This window comes from Equus caballus, chromosome 15 (assembly GCF_041296265.1).
Source record: "Equus caballus isolate H_3958 breed thoroughbred chromosome 15, TB-T2T, whole genome shotgun sequence".
Taxonomy (NCBI): domain Eukaryota; kingdom Metazoa; phylum Chordata; class Mammalia; order Perissodactyla; family Equidae; genus Equus; species Equus caballus.
Genome location: NC_091698.1, coordinates 77,053,332 through 77,073,033, shown reverse-complemented (window position 1 = coordinate 77,073,033; position 19,702 = coordinate 77,053,332).

Sequence of the window (19,702 nt, the reverse complement as noted above, 5' to 3'; positions counted from 1 at the left end):
TTCTGTTTGCTTAACACCTCCTTCTTCAACAGCAAGTGTTGATTCTACACCGATTATGTACTCCGCACGTAGGATCACACGCAGAATTACTTCTAGTAACCCTTGAAATAATCTACTAATGCAGCTAAGCTTTAATAAAGTGCAACAATATCAGGTTTCTGAGATACAGAATTCTATGATAACCTCAAAATTTAACTATCTCTATCATCTCAGTTTAGGAGAAATTAAAGAGGATTTTCAGCAATGTTTTTGGATTTTTTACTCTGTTAATCAAAGCGGCAAGGGCTCTGGTCTTTTGAACATTATTGAGGGGAAATGTTTACTTCTGCGAATCCTGCCTTTGCTTTCAAAAGTGTGTTGGTTCCCCTCTAACTCACTAAGTGCTGTGCTCCGTGGCCACCCATCTGAACAGCAGAAAAACCTTCAACAAGGCAATTTCCGTCACAACTGAGACCAGTCTGAAATTTAGACTTAACGTAGGAAATAATTTATTTCCCACTTTTCAACTTTCTTTTCCTAGACACCAAAGAATAATTCTATTAAAAATGCAATTAGCTGAGATCATCATGCGTATCCAATTCAGCAACGGTTTACTTAAAACCTTCTTTGTGCACACTATTTTTTAAAAGTTTTGCAGTTCCAAATGTACTTGAATGTGTTTGCAAAGACGTCTTTTCTGGATGTTGTTACCCATCCATAGCTCCATATCACATGCCCTTCCATGCCCTTATCCCGAATCCTGCTGAGGCTGACCCTCTGAAACCCTTTGCAGCTCAGGCTACCTCTGTCACATGACATACGGGAAGGTAGATTTGCAATGTTTCAAATTCCTCCAGTTGGTAAGAAATGATGATCTTCTTCATTAATAATATTTTTGAGGACTTTTAAAGTATCTCAAAAGATAAAAAACCTGTTCCTGCCCCACACACACACACACAAAATTGGTCATAAGTTGACATTTTTAAATTTTTGTTTTATTTTTTAAAAAGAGAAGTCCTAGGGACCAGCCCCATGGCATAGTAGTTAAGTTTGCATACTCTGCTTCTGGGGCCGGGGGTTTGCAAGTTCGGATCCTGGTCATGAACCCACGCACCGCTTATCAAGCCACGCTGTGGCGGCATCCCATATATAAAGTAGAGGAGGATTGGCACGGATGTTAGCTCAGGGACCATCTTCCTCAAGCAAAAGGAGGAAGATTGGCCACAGATATTAGCTCAGGGCCAATATTCCTCACAAAAAAAAAAAAAGTACTACATAATAAGCAGGTTCAAGTCCTCTTAGCCTCTTACCGTTTCACCCTGTACTTCCTTCCTTCTCAGAAGCAATTCCTACCAGCAGTTTGCTATTCAACTTTCCAATCCATTTTGATACTTGGATAAATATCCATTTATTCATAAATAATACATCCTGTTATTTTTGTGTTATTTTCCACATTTAAATAAAACGCATCATAAAATCCTGTTCTCCAATATATCCACGTAACATTATATTTTTGCGATCTATCCATGTTTATGGAAAGTAGTATGAACAAATCCTGTTATATTTATTCCATTAGGATATTCCATTATATTTTTTTCATTTAGGTTGTTTCAAATATTTTGCTTTCACAAACAATGCCGAATGAGAAGCAGCTTGGTCCAGGTTTGCTTGTGCAGTTAGAAGAGTTATCTCTTTGGGGTACAGATTTAGAAGTGAAATGTGTGTGCACTTTTAGCTTTTTTGCAAGCTACCCAATTGCTCTCCAAAGTGGCTGTATCATTTATACCCCACTGGCTATTTCAGTCTTTTTCATTTTTGCTAATCTGATGAGTGAAAATTGTGACTAATTATTGTTTCCATTTGCATCCCCAAGATTACTAGCAAGGAAAGCTGAGTGAAATTCTTCCTTCTATGACACATGGGAGAGCTGGCAGACTACAAAGAGGCGACAGCACTGTCAGCAGCCCTGTCCTGGCAGGGACTTGTGTTATGGTCGGGGTGCATACCGCTGCTCACAAGGCTCGAAGAGGTGCCGAGTAAGATCATGAGCCTCCTAACAAGGCCTGCATAGTACACCAGGCCCAGCAAGCCTTCCAGTGTTGCCGAACAACACAAAGCAAACAACTCCTCACCTCCTATAAGAAGTTGTAGAATGGAAAGCAGCCTAAGTATGACTAGACTGTCGACCCAAGAGTCACACTTTAGAAAATAGAAATGTTCTGTTCAAAGCAGTAAGGCACCATCATGCTTCACTGAAGAAAAGCTTGAAATGGGCCTAGTTTGTAATTAGGGGTCTTGTAATTCTCCTCTGAACACCTCTCCCCCACCCCTTTTTTTCCCCACTCCTGAAAGCATCCTGAAACCTCCCCCTTCAGGCTAGCAATTCATGGTGAAATAATAAAGCACAAACTGGAAATGAGAAGATGCCAACCCAGGCCCAGCAGTGCTGATAAACTAACTAATGTAGCACCCTGGGCAAATCATTTTTCTGCTAAGTCTTGTTTTTCTTATAAGATAATAAAGTGATGACAAAGGCCATAATCTGGGATTTGAAGCCTCTCTTGTTCTAGTTTTCCTTTCCTCACCATCTAGCTAAGCTTAGGATTTGGCCCTGCCTGACCTCCTCCCCATCTCTCTCTCTCACTCACTCAAACACACACAAACACGCACACTTCCATGCTAGAGACTGGGAGATCACCTGCTCCAAGTTGCTTGTTTCATTTCATTAGCACATCCCATGGGAGAGAATGACCTCCCTGAGGCCACAGAGCCAGAACTCCATCCAGCGCAGCCAGTGCCCATTCCCACCCCAACCTGCCTTCTCCTGCCGTTATAGCCAGGCTCCTCTTCCTTCCTGGGTGTCAGTTTACACATCTGATTGCTGATTCCCTTCTCAGATAAGCAGGGTAAACTAGAGAAAATCCTTGGAGACCTCCCGCATTTGCCCGTCACTCACAGCAGTTGGTGCTCCAATTGTCATTCATTCCACAAGGAACTAGGCTAGGAGATTTTCCACTAGGGGATTTTCACCTGCTATTGGGCTTCTATTCTCTTGGGTGGCAACCAAACTGTGTTCAGAGGTCTCTCTGACACAATAAGTCAGAGAGAGCCCGAAACTCACACAGGCTTTATGCGGATAGTCCCTGTGTATTTGTCTGTGAAGTTAGGGCATGGATAGTGAGGCAGACAGACTGGCTCCATGATCCCTCCCTCTCAATGTCCATACCCTTGTATAATCCACTCCCTATGAGTGCAGGCAGGACCTGTGACTTTATTCTAATCCATAGAATTGATTAGGGTGATGGGATGTCGTTCCTATGATCCCATTATGTTATACAAGACTTCATCTTGCTAGTCAACTTGCGCTAGGGTTTTGCTTTCCTTGCTAGGTTTGAAGAAGCAAGCTGCTGTAAGCCCTAGAGCCACAACAAAATGAGTTATGCCAACAACCTGAGTCAGCTTGGAAGTGGGCCTTGCCTAGTAGAGACTCCAGATGAGAATGCAGCCCTGGCCAACACCTTGATTGAAGACTTGCAGAGGACCCAACTAGGCCATGTGCGAACTCCTGACCCAAAGGAACTTTGAGATAATAAATGTGTGTTGTTTTAAGCTGCTATGTGTATGGTTATTTGGTACACAGCAGAAAAAACTAATGCACCAGGCACACTTCGTATGTGGTATCTTATAAATTCAGTATATGGGAGAGATACTTTGGATCCTGTACACAGAAAGAGAAAAGTCTATACTAAATCTAGTCTCTCAGCCCCATGACAACAGTTCACTGTGTGGCCTCCCTCCTGCTGGGAGCAGACCAGAACCCTGGACACCTGGGCCTGCAGCATATGAAATCAGACTAGCCAATGACAGACAAGACCTCAGGGCTTTCCTGCCATTCTCAGCATCTGGCCTTCACAGTAGAACGTTTAAAGGACTGAGGACCAAAGCCTGACTACCTTTCAAGCTAGAGAAACTCCACCCACTGGTCCCCAGCTACTCCTTCTGACTCTAATACAACCCCATCTAGCTGGGCTACTGCGGATGCGTCCTTTCTGTAACTAGAATGGTGACAGAATTTTTCACTATGGGCTACACAAGTTCTGCATAATCAGGTCCCTGATCATTTTGTCCCATATTTCTACAGCCTGTCACACCTTTTAGCGCTAGTGCTCACCTTGCTTCCTTTTGCCATGGGGCATTTACACGTGTTGGCATCTGACATGCTATTTCCTTGATTTTTCCACTGTTAATTCCTTCTTCAGGTCTCAGCTCAGGTGACACTACCCCAGAGAAGTCTGTTCTTACCTCTGTAACTAGACCTAATGCCCAGTGACGGGCCCTCAGGGTATGAGAGCTCTCACCTATTCAACTCTTGTCACAGACTGACTGTCCATTGGCCTGGGTGATTATTTGCTTAATGCGAGCATCCCCTACCAGCTTCTTTCTGAGCCACAAGGGCAGACTTCCCGTTGACTTCCCGTTAACTTGCCAGCACTGAGCCTAGACTTTGGCACACAGTATAGTTCAATAAACATTCATTCAATAAAAAACTGAATAAAACATATTTGTCTAAAATAATTGAGGCAAAGAAGAGCCCTGGCCTGAGAGTCAAGAGATCTGGTTGTGAACAAGCTTTCTGCTCAATTTTAGCGTGACATGGAGTGAGCCGTTCCTGACTCCCCCTCCTCAGTTTCCCCAGTGCCTTGTGAGTCTTTAGATCTCTGATGCGCTGACAATGCCGTCAGCACTATTCGGTGCTTGTTACTGACATTCTCGCCACTGTACTTTTCTTCACTTTGCCTCTTCAAGGAAACATTGATGGGAAGACCTTGAAATCCTGCTTCATTTCCTCAGAGCTCTAGAAATTCTCAAGAAAAACTTCTCAAAAGACTACAGGATACATATAAACCACAAAGACCATTGGGGCCTAAAGTTAAAAGGTCACATTGTATAGAATAGTCCTCATAGTCATCTGGGAACAATAACTGAAACATATAAATTACAAAACCGGAATGGCCTGTTGCTGTATCCATGGAAACAGATGTTGGTTTGGCCAAAGTGCTTTATAATGATTATGATTAATCATCCTTGAAATCGCTGTTATTTATTGGTGTATAACTGATGGAACCATGTTGGAAGGGCTATATTGTACACTTTTACAAATTTCCAGTTGCTAGAGCTAGCACCCTGGCCATAAAAGAGCAAAAATGTTCTTTAAAAAGTACTCATTAGATATCAGTCAAAGAGAACAGGAAAACATAAAAGCCATAGCTTGAAATAATAGTCAATAAAAACATTGTGCCAACACAAGTCAATGATGTTCAAAATAAATTTTCTTCCATGCTCCGTACAAACTTAGTGCTAAAAAAATACTTAAATAAGTGGGAACCCTTCTTTGTGAGTTCTTTCTAAATCTTGTTCACAACTCTGCCTTATCTGTATTTAAGTCAGAGCTCTATATCTCAAAAAAGATTATGGGTTCGTTTATTGTTGCCCCTTCCTTTAGCCAATCTTCCTTGTCACTAGTATTTTTCCACCTTTATTGTGTTCTGAGTATTCTGAGGTTGGATCCTTTTGTCTCTCACCACTTAAGTGTGACTTATTTTAATTGGATCACATGTATAAACACGTGTCATTGAAGTATGACCAGAGTTCGGGAAGCGTCTTCATTCAAATTTGTTTTGGATGGCGGTAGGGGGACACTTTACGGAGACAGAGAGCATCTGGTTCTTTTAGAGCCAACTTAGTTCATCATTGCCTCCTATGCCTCCCCATCCCCATCCTGACCAATAAGCCCAACAGGCACCTAACAAAGCATGCACAGCCTTATGTTCCCTCACACATGCAGTAACATATACCTGAGACAGAGGAATACCAAGGGATATGCCAACAGACCCAGAGGCCACAGTGGGCTTGAGTGAATACCTAATGCATGTTTGCCCAAAGCACGTCCAACTCCTCAAATACATATGGCATTGTTTTCAGCGACAAGAGAGGGCTGAGAGAAGGGCCAGAGCCTTAGGTGCTATTGATACAAGTCTCTCCCAAGCACATCCAGAAAGCTACTGCCATATCATTCTTGATCTAGTGCCGCAAATAAACAGCAACTCCTAGGCCTTGGGCTATGCTCTTTGAACAGCTCTGGGATTGTTCTGCACAATGCGCTGATTGTCTGTAGGGTGGGGCAGCTAGAGGGAGTTGGAGCGGGTGCTGGGAGTTTGCTGCAGCAGCCATGCTCAGATGTGTGTCCAAGTGCCAGGTGTATTAGCCTCTGTCGATGGGCAGAGAGGCTCTGAGATACACATACAGACACAATCACCATAAACCTCCTGTCCTCCTAAACTCAATAGCCTGAGAAAGTGATCCAGAATGCTTTGTGCAGCTGAGAACGGCAAGGCAAATTGGAAACTGATAAACAAATAAAGCAAAAATGTTTTAAAGGAAGCAAGATTTGTGACTATTCTCCAGTAATTTTGACGAGAGTCCATAGACAATACGGTATAGAAGGGCAAGCTTGAAGAGTGGATGCTAAGAATTTAAATATACAGGGAAGCAGGGGGCTGACCCGAGATGGCATGTGAGACTTCTGTATCTTCAATCCAGAGACTTGAGAGCTCCCTCAAATTGGATCATTTGATCCAATCCTCTGAACCTTTCAGAATTAAGAATTGTTACTCTCTGTTTTCAAATTGCCTCAGAAAGAAGACTCCATGATCTTATTTCAAAGCATATTCCAGAGACTGATTAAAAAATGTAATAAAGAGAAGCAACTATTTGATGTAATCTATCCCAGAGGTCCTCAATTGGAATGATTTCAATGATTTTGCTTTCCAGGGCACTTGTGGAAATACCTGGAGATGTCTTTTATTCTCCCAACTGGTGAGGAAGGCCAGGGATTTTGCTAAACTTCCTACAATGCACAAGACAGCCACACACCACAAAGAATTATCCAGCCCAAAATGTCCATAGTGCCCTTATCTAGACAAATAATCAGTGTGACTAAATTATTCCTCTCTGAAACAGTTGAGCAAGGGCAAAAGATTCATAGTTTGAATAATCAGACTAATCATTAAAGGCATCTGTGTGTACAATGCCTTGGTCTCAGACCACAGCATTAATTTCATTGAAAGATAATATTGATAAATATTCAAGTAAAATTAACAGACAATTTTAAATTGCCTACCATGCAGGCCAAGCCTGCCTTTACAAGGTCACTATTTGGGAGGTGGGGAGTGACATGCATGTAAAACACCATATAGGTGTTTCAGAGAAGAAAGCAATCCATCCTACTTGGGCATCCGGGAAAATTTAATATGAAAAGATAACTTTGAATTGTCAAGCTAATTATGCTTTACTTTCTAATAATAGAACTTGGCCATACTTTGGAAATCTTGATTTAAATAATGCCAAGCACTCTTCTAAATTCTTTACATTCATTATTTTATCATGTTCTCCAAACAATCCTATGAAGTAAGAACTGTTATTCTCATCTTCCAGATGAGACAGAACTCTAGCTAGGACCTGTCTGTCTCCAGAGTGAGTGTGTGTAACTACTGTACCACACAGCCTCCTTGCAAATGGGTCCAATTTGGACCAGAGGCATCATCACTCAATCATGGGCCCCTCACCTCCACAGGGAGGAGCTAATGGTCTTTAAGGTCCTTACAGCACCAGCATTCATCATTCTAACACCAACAGGAAGACAATTATTTCACAAAATAGTCATCTTGAGGTAGGTTCCACACTGTGGAAGGAAACATGTCTTCAAATAATCATAGAAATAGTAACATTTAAATAGCTATCTGGGATATTAACTTTAAAAGGAATTTTATCGTAGCCTATATTCTCCAGATGGGGCAAAAGTAGTCCCCTTGGGGATTGCCTCCCCAAGGTCAAATCAGTTTCATGCTGATTGTACGATGACACTCCTAACCTCTCATTCATTTTGTTCTTTCATTCACTCATTTATTCATTCATTCAACAAGTATGCACTCATTATCTACCGTGTTATGGACCATGGACCGAATATTTGGGATATAGCAGTAATCAAAGAGACAAGAACCATTTGACTTCTTGGAACTAGTCAATGAAAATGGAACCTTGAGATTAGAAGATTTCCAGATAAATAAAGTAAATAATGTTAATTGGAAGATTTCCAGATAAATAATGTTTCTTATCTTTGAATTATTTGAGTTATTCCCATCACTATTCATCCGAATTTCCAATTTATACCTAATCTCATTATAAAATGTTTAGTGTTTTCCCATGTTTGTTTTTCAAATAGATGTAGGCGTGACCTCTGGAAGTCATAAATAAAATCGAAAGAATGTCATCGCCTAACTCTTGCTGAAGTATTTAAATTACACATGAAGATGTATTAAGCTAAAAGATGCTAATATGATGTTCTTATCTCAATGCCCCTTATTTTTCCTCTAACTTCTAGGTTTTGTTCCAACATATATATAGTAACTAAAATATTTTCACAAATTTGTTCCTGAAATAAAATATGTCAGGCTGAGAGATTTTAAAGGCAATTTCCCCTTTACACCATTCATCTTTTTTCATGTTCTATTTTAGAGGTCTCAGTTGAGCAGCTTTGCTATATCACCTTAACTGTAATAAAGAAGATTTTTTATCAGATCCCTTAACAAAACCATTCACTCCACCTTTCCGTGTTTGCTCATGTTGCTCCCTGCATCTGGAAGCCCCTATTTTCTCTTCATCAACCAATCTGCAGCCCTCCCTACAAATTCCTATTTGAGATTATTTCATTTACGTATGTGTATTTATTTTCATATTTTGCTCTATTCCTGAAAAGATCTGAAGCAGCCTATAACAAGACACATGGAAGATGACTGAATAACATCAGTTAAAAGTGAGGCAAGAGAAGAAAGTAAAACAAGAGTGGAGATGAAGCAGAGCCAGGAACAAGTCTAAAAATGCATATCATAATAACCCACACATGTGCGCTAGGTGGGCCATAAATCTGGCCCTAAATTTTCTGGCAGCCAACATGAAAAGAGAAACCTTACCAGTTACACAATTCACAGTGTTCATGAGATACTAAGAGTCCAAATTTCCCAAGGAAGTCTAATTGTTCTTCGTACTCAGATCAGATAGGAACTTTCTCCAGGATCCTCGTATATAGGTGATGTCATGAACAACCACCACAGTTTCTTTACAATTTGTACAACTGGATCCATGGGGCTGCTTATTAAAATGACTTCTGGTGTAGGCTAGTGGCACATACCCAGACACAATACAAAGGAAAGGTGTTTTTCTGGAGAGGGAGCAAGAGAAGGCAGGATGACCAACACAACAAAAACAGTGTTCTACCCCCTGCTGATCAGCTTTGACCCAGGGATCTAATTTAGACTATCTGGAGTTGGATGAATTTAGCGATCCTCTTTAAATAGTGTTCCTCCTCACTTTTGATCACTATTGTGTGGTCCCAGAAAATGTATTGAGAGTTGCTGTTCCTTGTGCCATTAAATTCATCCTCCAGTGCCTGAGTGGAGCCCAGAGCTGGGGCTAGGGTTCACAGTCCTTCTCAGAAGCTGGGGATCCCATGAAGGCACTGGTTCAACGAACAGCCAGGCCAGCCCTCACAAGGTGACATAGGGAGCTCTGGCAAGAAAGGCCAGGATGATTCTTAGAAAATTATTTTGAACCCACTACAGACCCAGATGAAGGCCGTTGAGGCCTCCAAGTTCTACTCCATTTAGTATCAACCTGAATTAGCTGAAGATAGCCAGCTACCCACCTTGGGCCAAATAAAACATCAACGTGGTACTAAAAACATCTTTTGCTTTGAGAAGAATACTTCCCACTGTGCATTCCAAGATAAACTATTATGAAATGCACATCGAGGAAATAGCAACAAGCTGTATGGGGTTGTTATCTATTTATAAGCCAGCTAAAAGATGAGGATATCTAGCAAAAACAATAACTTGTTTGGAAAAAGAAAAACAATAACAAAAGGCTAAAAGTTTTATCAGTGGCCTTTCTTTTGGACAATAATTGGGCAGCGAGGTCAGAGGCCTATTCAGATCACTCCTCATTTGAAATAATAGAGCTGTAATATTCGTGTAAGCAAGAATGTTTGTGCTACTTTTCTCTATAGCCAGGAGAGGGAGGAGTTGAAGTCAGCTCAACTAAATCATTAAGAGTCAAGTTTTCAAGAAAGGAAATTTAAACACAATCCTTTGTTACCCTAAAGCCTGTGGTCTGCTATATGCAGGCTCTTATCTGAGCAGAACCCTGAAAGAGTCAGTTTTGTAAGAGCATCTCCACCCAGGGCTCTATCTAGATTGAACTCACGCTCTTTAAGCAGCCAAATCTTGTACACAAGGATGAAAGCCAAGGAATTGCCAGTAAATTCAACCACAACTTGATATCGCTAATGTATTTCTCTAGGAGAGAATAAAGAAGATAGCACTGGTCTGTAGAGGAATAAGCTTTGCTTGATGCTTTCTGGCCCTCATGTGGAACATTGGCCTATGAAAACTAAACTTGTAATTTGACAATCAAATACCTTGCATATCGTTTAGGGCTATTGTCCAACAAAGGAAGGCTATAATCTGGGATAGGGAGCATTGTCCTTTTAGAATATGGAATAAAGTATACTATTCATCTGATCAAGTGGGGCTGTAGCTGAAGTATAAATAATGTCAGGAAAGTTGGTGAGAGGAGTCTTAGAAGAGCTTTGGAGGAAAAAAAACTTGCCTAGAATCTAACTACATTGTCTAACACAATAGCCTGTCTTAGATTCTGACATGGATTGTTTTTAGGTAACCTTTTAAGGTAGAGATAAATTTGAAATAAGTTTTCAATTGTATGAGGTTCCAAGGTGTCACAAGAGATTTTTGCTTCATATCATACCTCATCAACCTCACTGTGGAGGTTTTAAGTTGTTCCACTCTCTGATATGTGGAAATCATATCTCCTCTTGAGAGTTTAAATAGTCCTCAGCTAATAGGAGGCCACCTCATACACTTAAAAACCACTTCCTGTGCCAACCCTGGTGACATAGTGGTTAAATTTGGCATGCTCTGGCCCAGGTTCAGTTCATGGGCACAGACCTACACCACTTGTGGCCATGCAGTGGTGGCAACCCACATACAAAATAGGGGAATATTGGCAACAGATGTTAGCTCAGGGTGAATCTTCCTCAGCCAAAAAAAAAAAAAAAAAAAAGCACTTTCAACCTGTATTAGTTTCCTAGGGCTGCCGTAACAAAATAGCTTCACTACCTCTGTAAGGATCCTATTTACAAATAAGGTCCTGTTCTGAGATACCGAGGGTTACAACTCTAACATATCTTTTGGCGGGGAAAGAATTCAACCCTTAACACAAGCCTAACTGAATTTATTCTAAAGAGTTGAGGAAGGCTCTTCAGAACTGGCTGCTTTACCTTGCCCATCCAATTGTAAGTGATCCTGAAACTAAAGGACAGAAAGGACAGTGACCTTTCTGTTCCCCACCAGGAGAAAGGGACAGCTCTTCCACTCCTTGGAGAGCCAAGACATAAACCATGGCATATGCACCTCTGTTCTTCTCCAGATGAGAGGCCATATGAGGTGGTGATTGCACAGAGCCTGGAGCCACACTGCCGAGGTTCAGATTCCAGTACCTCCCCCTGTTAGCTGTGGGACCTTAGACAAGTGTTTCACTGTCTCTGATCTGCAGTTAACTAGTCTGTAAAATGGAGGTGATAGCAGAACTTGCTCACAGGAGATTTAAATGAGTCAATATGTACAAAGCCCTGGAACAAGGCCTAGCACACAGAAACGTTACGTTAATGTCAGATATTTTAAACCATTTTAAAGTTAAATACTGTAAATAAATAAAGTTTCTTTTTTTGAGTATGAAAAGTGAAATGCTCACCACCTCAACAAGACACTGATAATCTAAGAAGCTAGATTTTCCATAAGAACCCCCTTAATGACCCTCATTCATATCCCCTCTACCTAATCGTGATTCCTTTTATTTTTTAATGCCCTTCCTCAATTAAGAATCATAACCAAGAAGGCTCTCAGTCCAGTTTCGGCTCACTCTGATCATTGCCTCCTGTTGCTCAATTTCACCAACATATCAATATTAGACGGCAATTGCTTCTTGGACTAGTGTCTTCATCGCTGGACAACTTACCTCCTCTGGGTTACTACAGGCAAGTTCCTCAAACATGAGCCATGTTTTCCATTTCTTCAACATCCTATAAAACTTAGAACAATATAATGCACATAAGCAGGTACTGGATAAATCCCAAATGGTTGGAAGGTAAATACAAAGTAAACCCAGGCACTAGGAAGAGCATCCTTCATTGCAGACAAGTTTGCATATCCAAGGATCATTTTTGTGAACCATTATCGTTCACAAATGTTCAGAAAACTGCAGCAAGGGCATAGAATACAAGCCCTAAGGAAAGATTAAGGCTGAGAAGAATTGGCTTCAGGCCTAACATTGCTTTATCATGGTTCTGGCAGGTGATCAATAGGAAACTCTGTTGCATAGGCATAAATCATAATTGAGTTTTCATCAGTCCTGTGCCAAATCTGTGCCTGTATGAAATCCAGGATCCTGGTGCCAAGGTGCTTTATCAGTCCATATGCAAATACGCCTTTTGATGAAATCAAAGAACAGCAGAGGAGATTGCAGTCTTGTGCTGCCAAAGCCAGGTAGATATTTAACTCTTCACATTGGCCCATGACTAAACGCTGACTGCCCGGGGAGGCATTTCTCCTGCAACGCTTCTCCTTAGATGCTCAAGGGGATTCAGAAATGGGAAAAAATCAGCTCACAATAGTCTTTCTCCCTAAGACTCTACTCCAAAGGATCTTTTGCCAAAATCCTTGAAAATTTTATCTGAAATGTATTGAAAGACCATTAACTAATACTAAAAATATGCTTTATATACATGGTTTTCTCAAAGCAAAAGGGAAAAAAATGATATTAAAGACTATTTCCTCAATTAGAAAAGAGGACTAAATTTCCAGACTTTCATCTTTTTCTCAAAGCTAACACACCTGAAACTCATGATGATTTAAATGAAATAAATTTAATTCTATGCTCACTTATTTTGAGGACTGATGATTAGATTAACATGCATAAATCAGCTTACAGATTTATAAGGATCTGTGCTTTTGAAATTCTTTTGAATATTTCTTAAAATGCTCTTTTTTTTAGATCAACCACCGGAACTTTTTATAATCTACCAGGGACTGAATTGCCTGAGAGAAAATTTTATCTAGATATTTGCTCAACAATTCAAACTGGCCCCCACCCCTTACAACGTACACACACAAAAAAAGATTCTCTGGACCAGCACTGTCCCATAGAGTAGGCACTCTTCACATGTGGCTATTTAAATTTAAATCAATCAAATGTAATTAAAATTAAAAATTCAGTTCTGCTCTCATGCTAGCTGCATTTCAAAAGCTCAATACCACATGTGGCTAGTAGCTACAGTATCATACGCCACAGGTATTGAACACTTCCATCATCACAGAAAGTTCTACTGGACAGCTCTGCAAGTTTACACCATTCTTTTCACATCCAGAAAGATCTAGGCTTTGTATCATCACAGAGGGAGGGGCTCCTTTTCTCTCTAGGTTCTCTAGTGAGAATCCCAATCTCACTACAGTCACATCTCTTACAAAGAGTGTCCAAAGAAAAGGTCACAATTTTTCCCACCCTGAGCACAGATGCGTATGGAAAGAACTAACAGGCCTCTGATTAGGCCAGCAATACTCAACTGGATTGGCAGAGGAGAGGCATATCCAATTGCCGTGGGGAAATACAGATGCAGGATGTGAGCAAGATGGAAGCATAAGAGATTCTAGCCCTCATACCCCCACAGAAACATCCATTTTGACACCCATCCATGGACAGGAATACCCCTACAGAAATCTGGGAGTCCATTGGAGAAATTATAGCACCTCATTTGAAAAAACTAAGAAAAGAGGGGCTGGCCCCATGGCCAAGTGATTAAGTTCGCGCGCTCTGCTGCAGGTGGCCCAGTGTTTCGTCGGTTCGAATCCTGGGCGCGGACATGGCACTGCTCATCAAACCACGCTGAGGCAGCATCCCACATGCCACAACCAGAAGGACCCACAACTAAGAATATACAACTATGTACCGGGGGGCTTTGGGGAGAAAAAGGAAAAAAATAAAATCTTTAAAAGAAAACAACTAAGAAAAGATGCACTGAAGAGTGTAAAAGAAGCGTTTCACTTTACCTGTGTCACCCTCCCCCATGGTAGCACAGGTCGGTGCCAAGAACATACACTATCATCAGCTCTCCTGGTTCTGAAGCCTTTGGCCTCAGATCGGAACTATACCATTGACAATTGGATATGCCTCTCCTCTCCCAATCCAGTTGAGTATTGCTGGCCTAATCAGAGGCCTGTTAGTTCTTTCCATATGCATCTGTGCTCAGGGTGGGAAAAATTGTGACCTTTTCTTTGGACACTCTTTGTAAGAGATGTGACTGTAGTGAGATTGGGATTCTCACTAGAGAACCTAGAGAGAAAAGGAGCCCCTCCCTCTGTGATGATACAAAGCCTAGATCTTTCTGGATGTGAAAAGAATGGTGTAAACTTGCAGAGCTGTCCAGTAGAACTTTCTGTGATGACAGAAGTGTTCGATGGTTTTTGATACCTTAGCCACTAGCCATCAGAACTATAACATCAATCTCCACCTTGCCAACTTCAGGTCTTGGGACTTCTCAACCCCCATAATCACATGAGTCAATTCCTTATAATAAACCAAATGATAGATTGATAAATGATAGATAGATAGGTGGGTAGATAGGTAGATAGATAAATAGATAGACAGATATTCCTGACTAGTACGTATCTTTAATTTTGTTCTGTTCTACCAATCCTTACAATGGTCTATGAAAAAATATTGTTGTCAATACCTTAATTATATTGTTGGTGGTGTAAATATATTACATTACATGGTATTCCACGTGTGTTAAAAATATTTTTTATTAAAATAACATTTGTTATATACCACAATTTTTGTAACCTTGTTTTGCCTTTCCTAGAAGTTGTAATCTATAGGAGTCTTAAATAATAGTAAGAGTCCAATTTTTTCTCAAGCTTTGAGAAACTCTGATGGAATAAGCTGTATAAATCAGAACATTTGTCTCCCCATTAATTTGTATGATCTTGGTTGAACCTTGATTCTGCTTGTGCCTTGGAATAACCAAATGAACAATGATGGTGTTAATTCTTACCTTTCTTTATTAGTAAGGTTCTTATGAGTATCAAATGAGTTAAGAGATATGAAAAATGCTTTCAGAGATAAAACAGTATACAGTAGTGATATAATTTTACTGTGCTTAAATAGCTGAATGTTATTAATATTTTAGTATTACTGAAATCTTTCTAATGAAAATAGAGAGAAAAACTTAACAGTCAGCTGAACTAGAATAAAATCTACAAGTTAGAATAAAATTTAAGTGTATTAAAAGTTTATAATGCAAGAAAAATTGCTAGATCATTTTCTGCTTCTCCTTTAATTTACAGTGTAATGTGGGATGTTATATTCATGGAACAGATGAGCTATTAAATTAATTTCATGTAAACAAACCAGATAAGAGACAACATGTTTATTGACATGGAAAACCACACCACTTTTGTATAAATAACTGTCATAAAGATGCTTATAAATGTATTGTTTTTCATGTAATACCACCAAAGAAAGCCTGTTTCAGAGAGAGGAACCACATTGTTTGAATTGCCAAAAACTTTGAAGCCTGGTGCCAGGTATAGCATAAGTGCCTAGTTAATATTTGTAGACTGATTAGAGAAAAAATCATCTACGTATAAATAAGAATATTGAATATAGAAACACGCAGATAATTCTTTCACTCAGTGTTTCAATACCATGTCCACTTTGGAGCCCAAAACATAAGTGAATGGAGAACTTGGAGTAGTTCCAGAGAAAAGCAATGAAAATGATTAAAGAGCTGGAAAATGGGGCCTATAAATCATGACTACAGGAATCTGGGCTTATTTAACCTGAAAGAAAAAGCTACATGGCTGCACCAGATTCTGCTATCTGAAACTTAGAGATGGGGAGATTTGCCATGACCCATCCATACAGCTGTGCGAGCAGAGATCCAGAAGCAACGAAGATATTTTCCAAGTATTACTATTACTTCTGTAAATATCTAATTCCCTCTCTTCTTGTGGTTTTCCAAACAACCAACGGCAGCCCTGGGACAAGCAGGGTGTGCATCAATTCAACTCATAAACATTTATCAAGTGCCACTGAGGGCCGAGCACCCTGCCAGGCATCACAGAGAGAGGAGTAGGGCCTGATCCCTAACCTCTGGGAGTGTGAGGGTCACTGAAGGAGGTTACCAGGTAAAGAGAGTTGCAGGATGTCAGGAAATCTCCTATATCAAAGAATATGCAAAGTCCCTGTGTCTCTAAGGAAGGCACAATCAAGTTTACTTGGGAGGCCAGGGTGGAGAAACAGCTACTTCATCGGGGTCTTAATGCTGCAAATAAGTTTGCTTGGCAGAAGTAGGCAAGAGGTGGTAAGGCCATTCAATGCAAACAGAAGAACAAGCCCAGAATATTCAGGAGAGACACAGTGAGAGTCTGAACGAGTTAGGAAAGCAGGAGCAGAGACATGAAATGTTATGACATTCACTTTGCAGATAAGGAAATTGAGACTCAGAAGTCTCAGTGACTTGTGCAAGATTAGCAGGAAGTATCAGAGCTTGGACTTGAACCCACAATTCCTGATTTCAAGACTGTTAGGGCTCTTTACAAATCCTTGTTGCTTATTTAACAATCCTAAGATGCCGTAGTGTGTCAGATAAACACTTCTTTCCATTAGGGCTGAAGCTGTTATCAATAGAAAATCCATCCTGTGGAGTAATGTGGTGTGGGGAGGGGAAGATGATGTCATCGAGGTCACATGGTGCCAAGTCACTGAATTCTGCAAACACACACACACACACACACAAATGAGTTACTTATAAATACGAAGTTTCATTAGCCAAACATCAAAAGAATAAAGAATAGAGCATGCCATCTTTGTATTTCTTCTGTTACACTCCACAGAGTAAAGACAAGAGATATAAACTGGAATTAAATCAGTTTCAATTTTTTATTTTAAATTGAAACAAAACGCACCTCTGTGCTCGCACCATCAGGAAGAGTGCTCTCTGTTATCGCTCCTGCTGCAGCCTCATGTCTTTTTTTCTCTCTAGCTTTAGATGGAAATGTTTCACATGCCCCCAGTCAATCCAACAATAATCAAAAAATTATTCTGGATCAATACACACAAAATTAGGGGAGAGAAGCAGCTTGTTGGAGTCCGGGCAAATCACAAGATAAAACAGGATTCAGTGTGTTGGGCTGGAGGAGGGGGTTGGCAATCTTTTTTTTTTTTTTTTTAATTTCTCTATAGTCCAAGGCTACAAAATTAATTCTAAATTTCTGGATTTTAAAAATCCAGAATTACTTAAAACCGAACTTTTCTGTCTCACTAACTGACTGAAAATGAAGAAAAATGTATTTCTCATTCTTTTTATTTCTATTTTGAAGGTCCAGTGGAATAAATTTCACAGAAAACAAATATTGGAAAAAATAAAACAATTCTTCAAGGCATCGTGTTGTTTCGTAGAATGTTCTCAGGCAATCCCCTAGTTAAAGAAGTTGCTCTAGAAAACCTCACACGGATATTCCTACCTGCATTTCCAAAATGACCTCCTTTTATCCTGCCACGTGACTAGAAATCACCTTAAAATCCAACATCAGAGGATGAATTTCCTGGTTCAATTTCCCAAGTGTCCTAATTATAATTGTATCCAATTTGTTGGTAGCAGCTCGAGGACACGAAAGCCGTCCTTTTTATCCCTGCTTTCGCATCCTCCTCTCCTTGCACGGAAGCTCTGGAACGAGCGAGGAACGCGCACTTGTGCTTGGTGGGGCACATCTGCTTGTGATTACCTGTACGTGCTTCCTGCAGGAAGACACTGGAAAGTCACTGAAAAGCAGGGCAATTTCTTAGCCTTTAGTTTGCAAGAATCCTGGCTGCCCTGGTATGATTTAAAACACGAACATCATGACCTAGATGTTCTCAGAAAGTACTCGTCTCCCCACTCCCCTTTCAGGGAATTCCTGAGTTATTTCCCTCAGAAAGTGGATAAAAGCTAATAGTTTTGAGTACAAGCTTTAGTACATGTCTGAACTCTTGACTTCATGTCAAGCTAACCTCAAAAATTGAGAAATTCAATCTTGTCCTATTAGTGAGCACTAATCAGGTCTGACACCACTGAGGGGGGCGTTTGAGTTCAGAGACTGGCACTCGCTGGTATCCATGAATCTACCTTACACGGCAGAAGGAACTCTGCAGAGGTGACTAAGTTAAAGATCTTGAGACAGGGAAACTATTATGGACTAACCAGGTGGGCCCAATGTAATCACAAAGGCCCTTATAAGAGGGACGCAGGAGTGTGAGTCAGAGAAAGAGAGAGATTTGAAGATACTACACTGCTGGTTTTGAAGATGGAAGAAGAGGCCACAAGCCAAGGAATGCAGGTGGTCTCTAGAGCTGGAAAGGGGAATGAGATAGACTTTCTATTAGAGCCTTCAGAAAGAACGTAGTCCTGCCTACAATCTTAATTTTAGTACAGTTAAAGCATTTCAGACTTCTGAACTCCAGAACAGTTAGAGAATAAAATTGTATTGTTTTAAGCCACTAGCTTTGTGATAATTTGTTCTAGTAGCAATAGGAAATTAATACGATATTCCAGAAAATGTGATGTAAGGTGAAGGACCTCAAATGACAGTCAGAGTTTGGAATGGGCAGGGTTAGATGACAGGAAGCATTGTTGCAAAGCTGCAGTGTTGGTACGATGGGTGTGAATTCTGTTGCCAGCACCCAAACCCATTGGTCCAGAAGGATCCCAGCAGGCAGCCCCAACTCCAGAGGTATCCCCAGTAAAAGAACTTGGTTCTGTCACTTAATTATATTTGAAATGAGTAAAACATGTCCCACATGCACAATAAAACATGAACTCCTTCCTGCTCTTCCTCCTAACTTTCCCCTCTCCATATTGCCTTCTCTCTCTCAGTCTTAACTCCTTCTCATTTCAGTTGAACCCAGAAGTGGAAACCAAAGCTGAGCAAGGTGCTGCCAGTACTCTAAACACCTTCACCTGCAGAGCATTACACAGTTTCGGCATTGGAACGGATCTTGAAAAGATAATAGGGTCAACTGCAGACCCAAAACTTAAATCTTCCCTACAACCTCCCTCCAAGGTGAATGGCCAGAGACCACTAGTGACAGGAGACTTGCTGCTTCTCGAAATAGTCCTTTCTGTCTTGGCACCCTGGAAGACCTCAGATGAGTGTAAGCAAAAGCTAATTTATTCTCTTCATGGTTACTACTCTTTGGCCTTTTTCCATTCCTGGGTATGACTAAGAATATAGAATAGTTCGAATCATACTTTTAAATCATAAGCATTGAAATACTTAAAAGCATTTGTGATGTTCAAGAAAAAACGTGTTTCCTTTAGAAACAATGGCTAAAACACACAAGTGGCTTGGCATGAATCTCTTCTTCAGATAGTGTATTACCGTGTTAGAATAATGCAACGTTTTGTTGAAGTAGATGGGAGAAGATTAAGACCTGGATAGCTCCCTGATATTAAAGGTCCCAATTAAAATGACCATAATGCGGGTTCCTGGGTAATGAG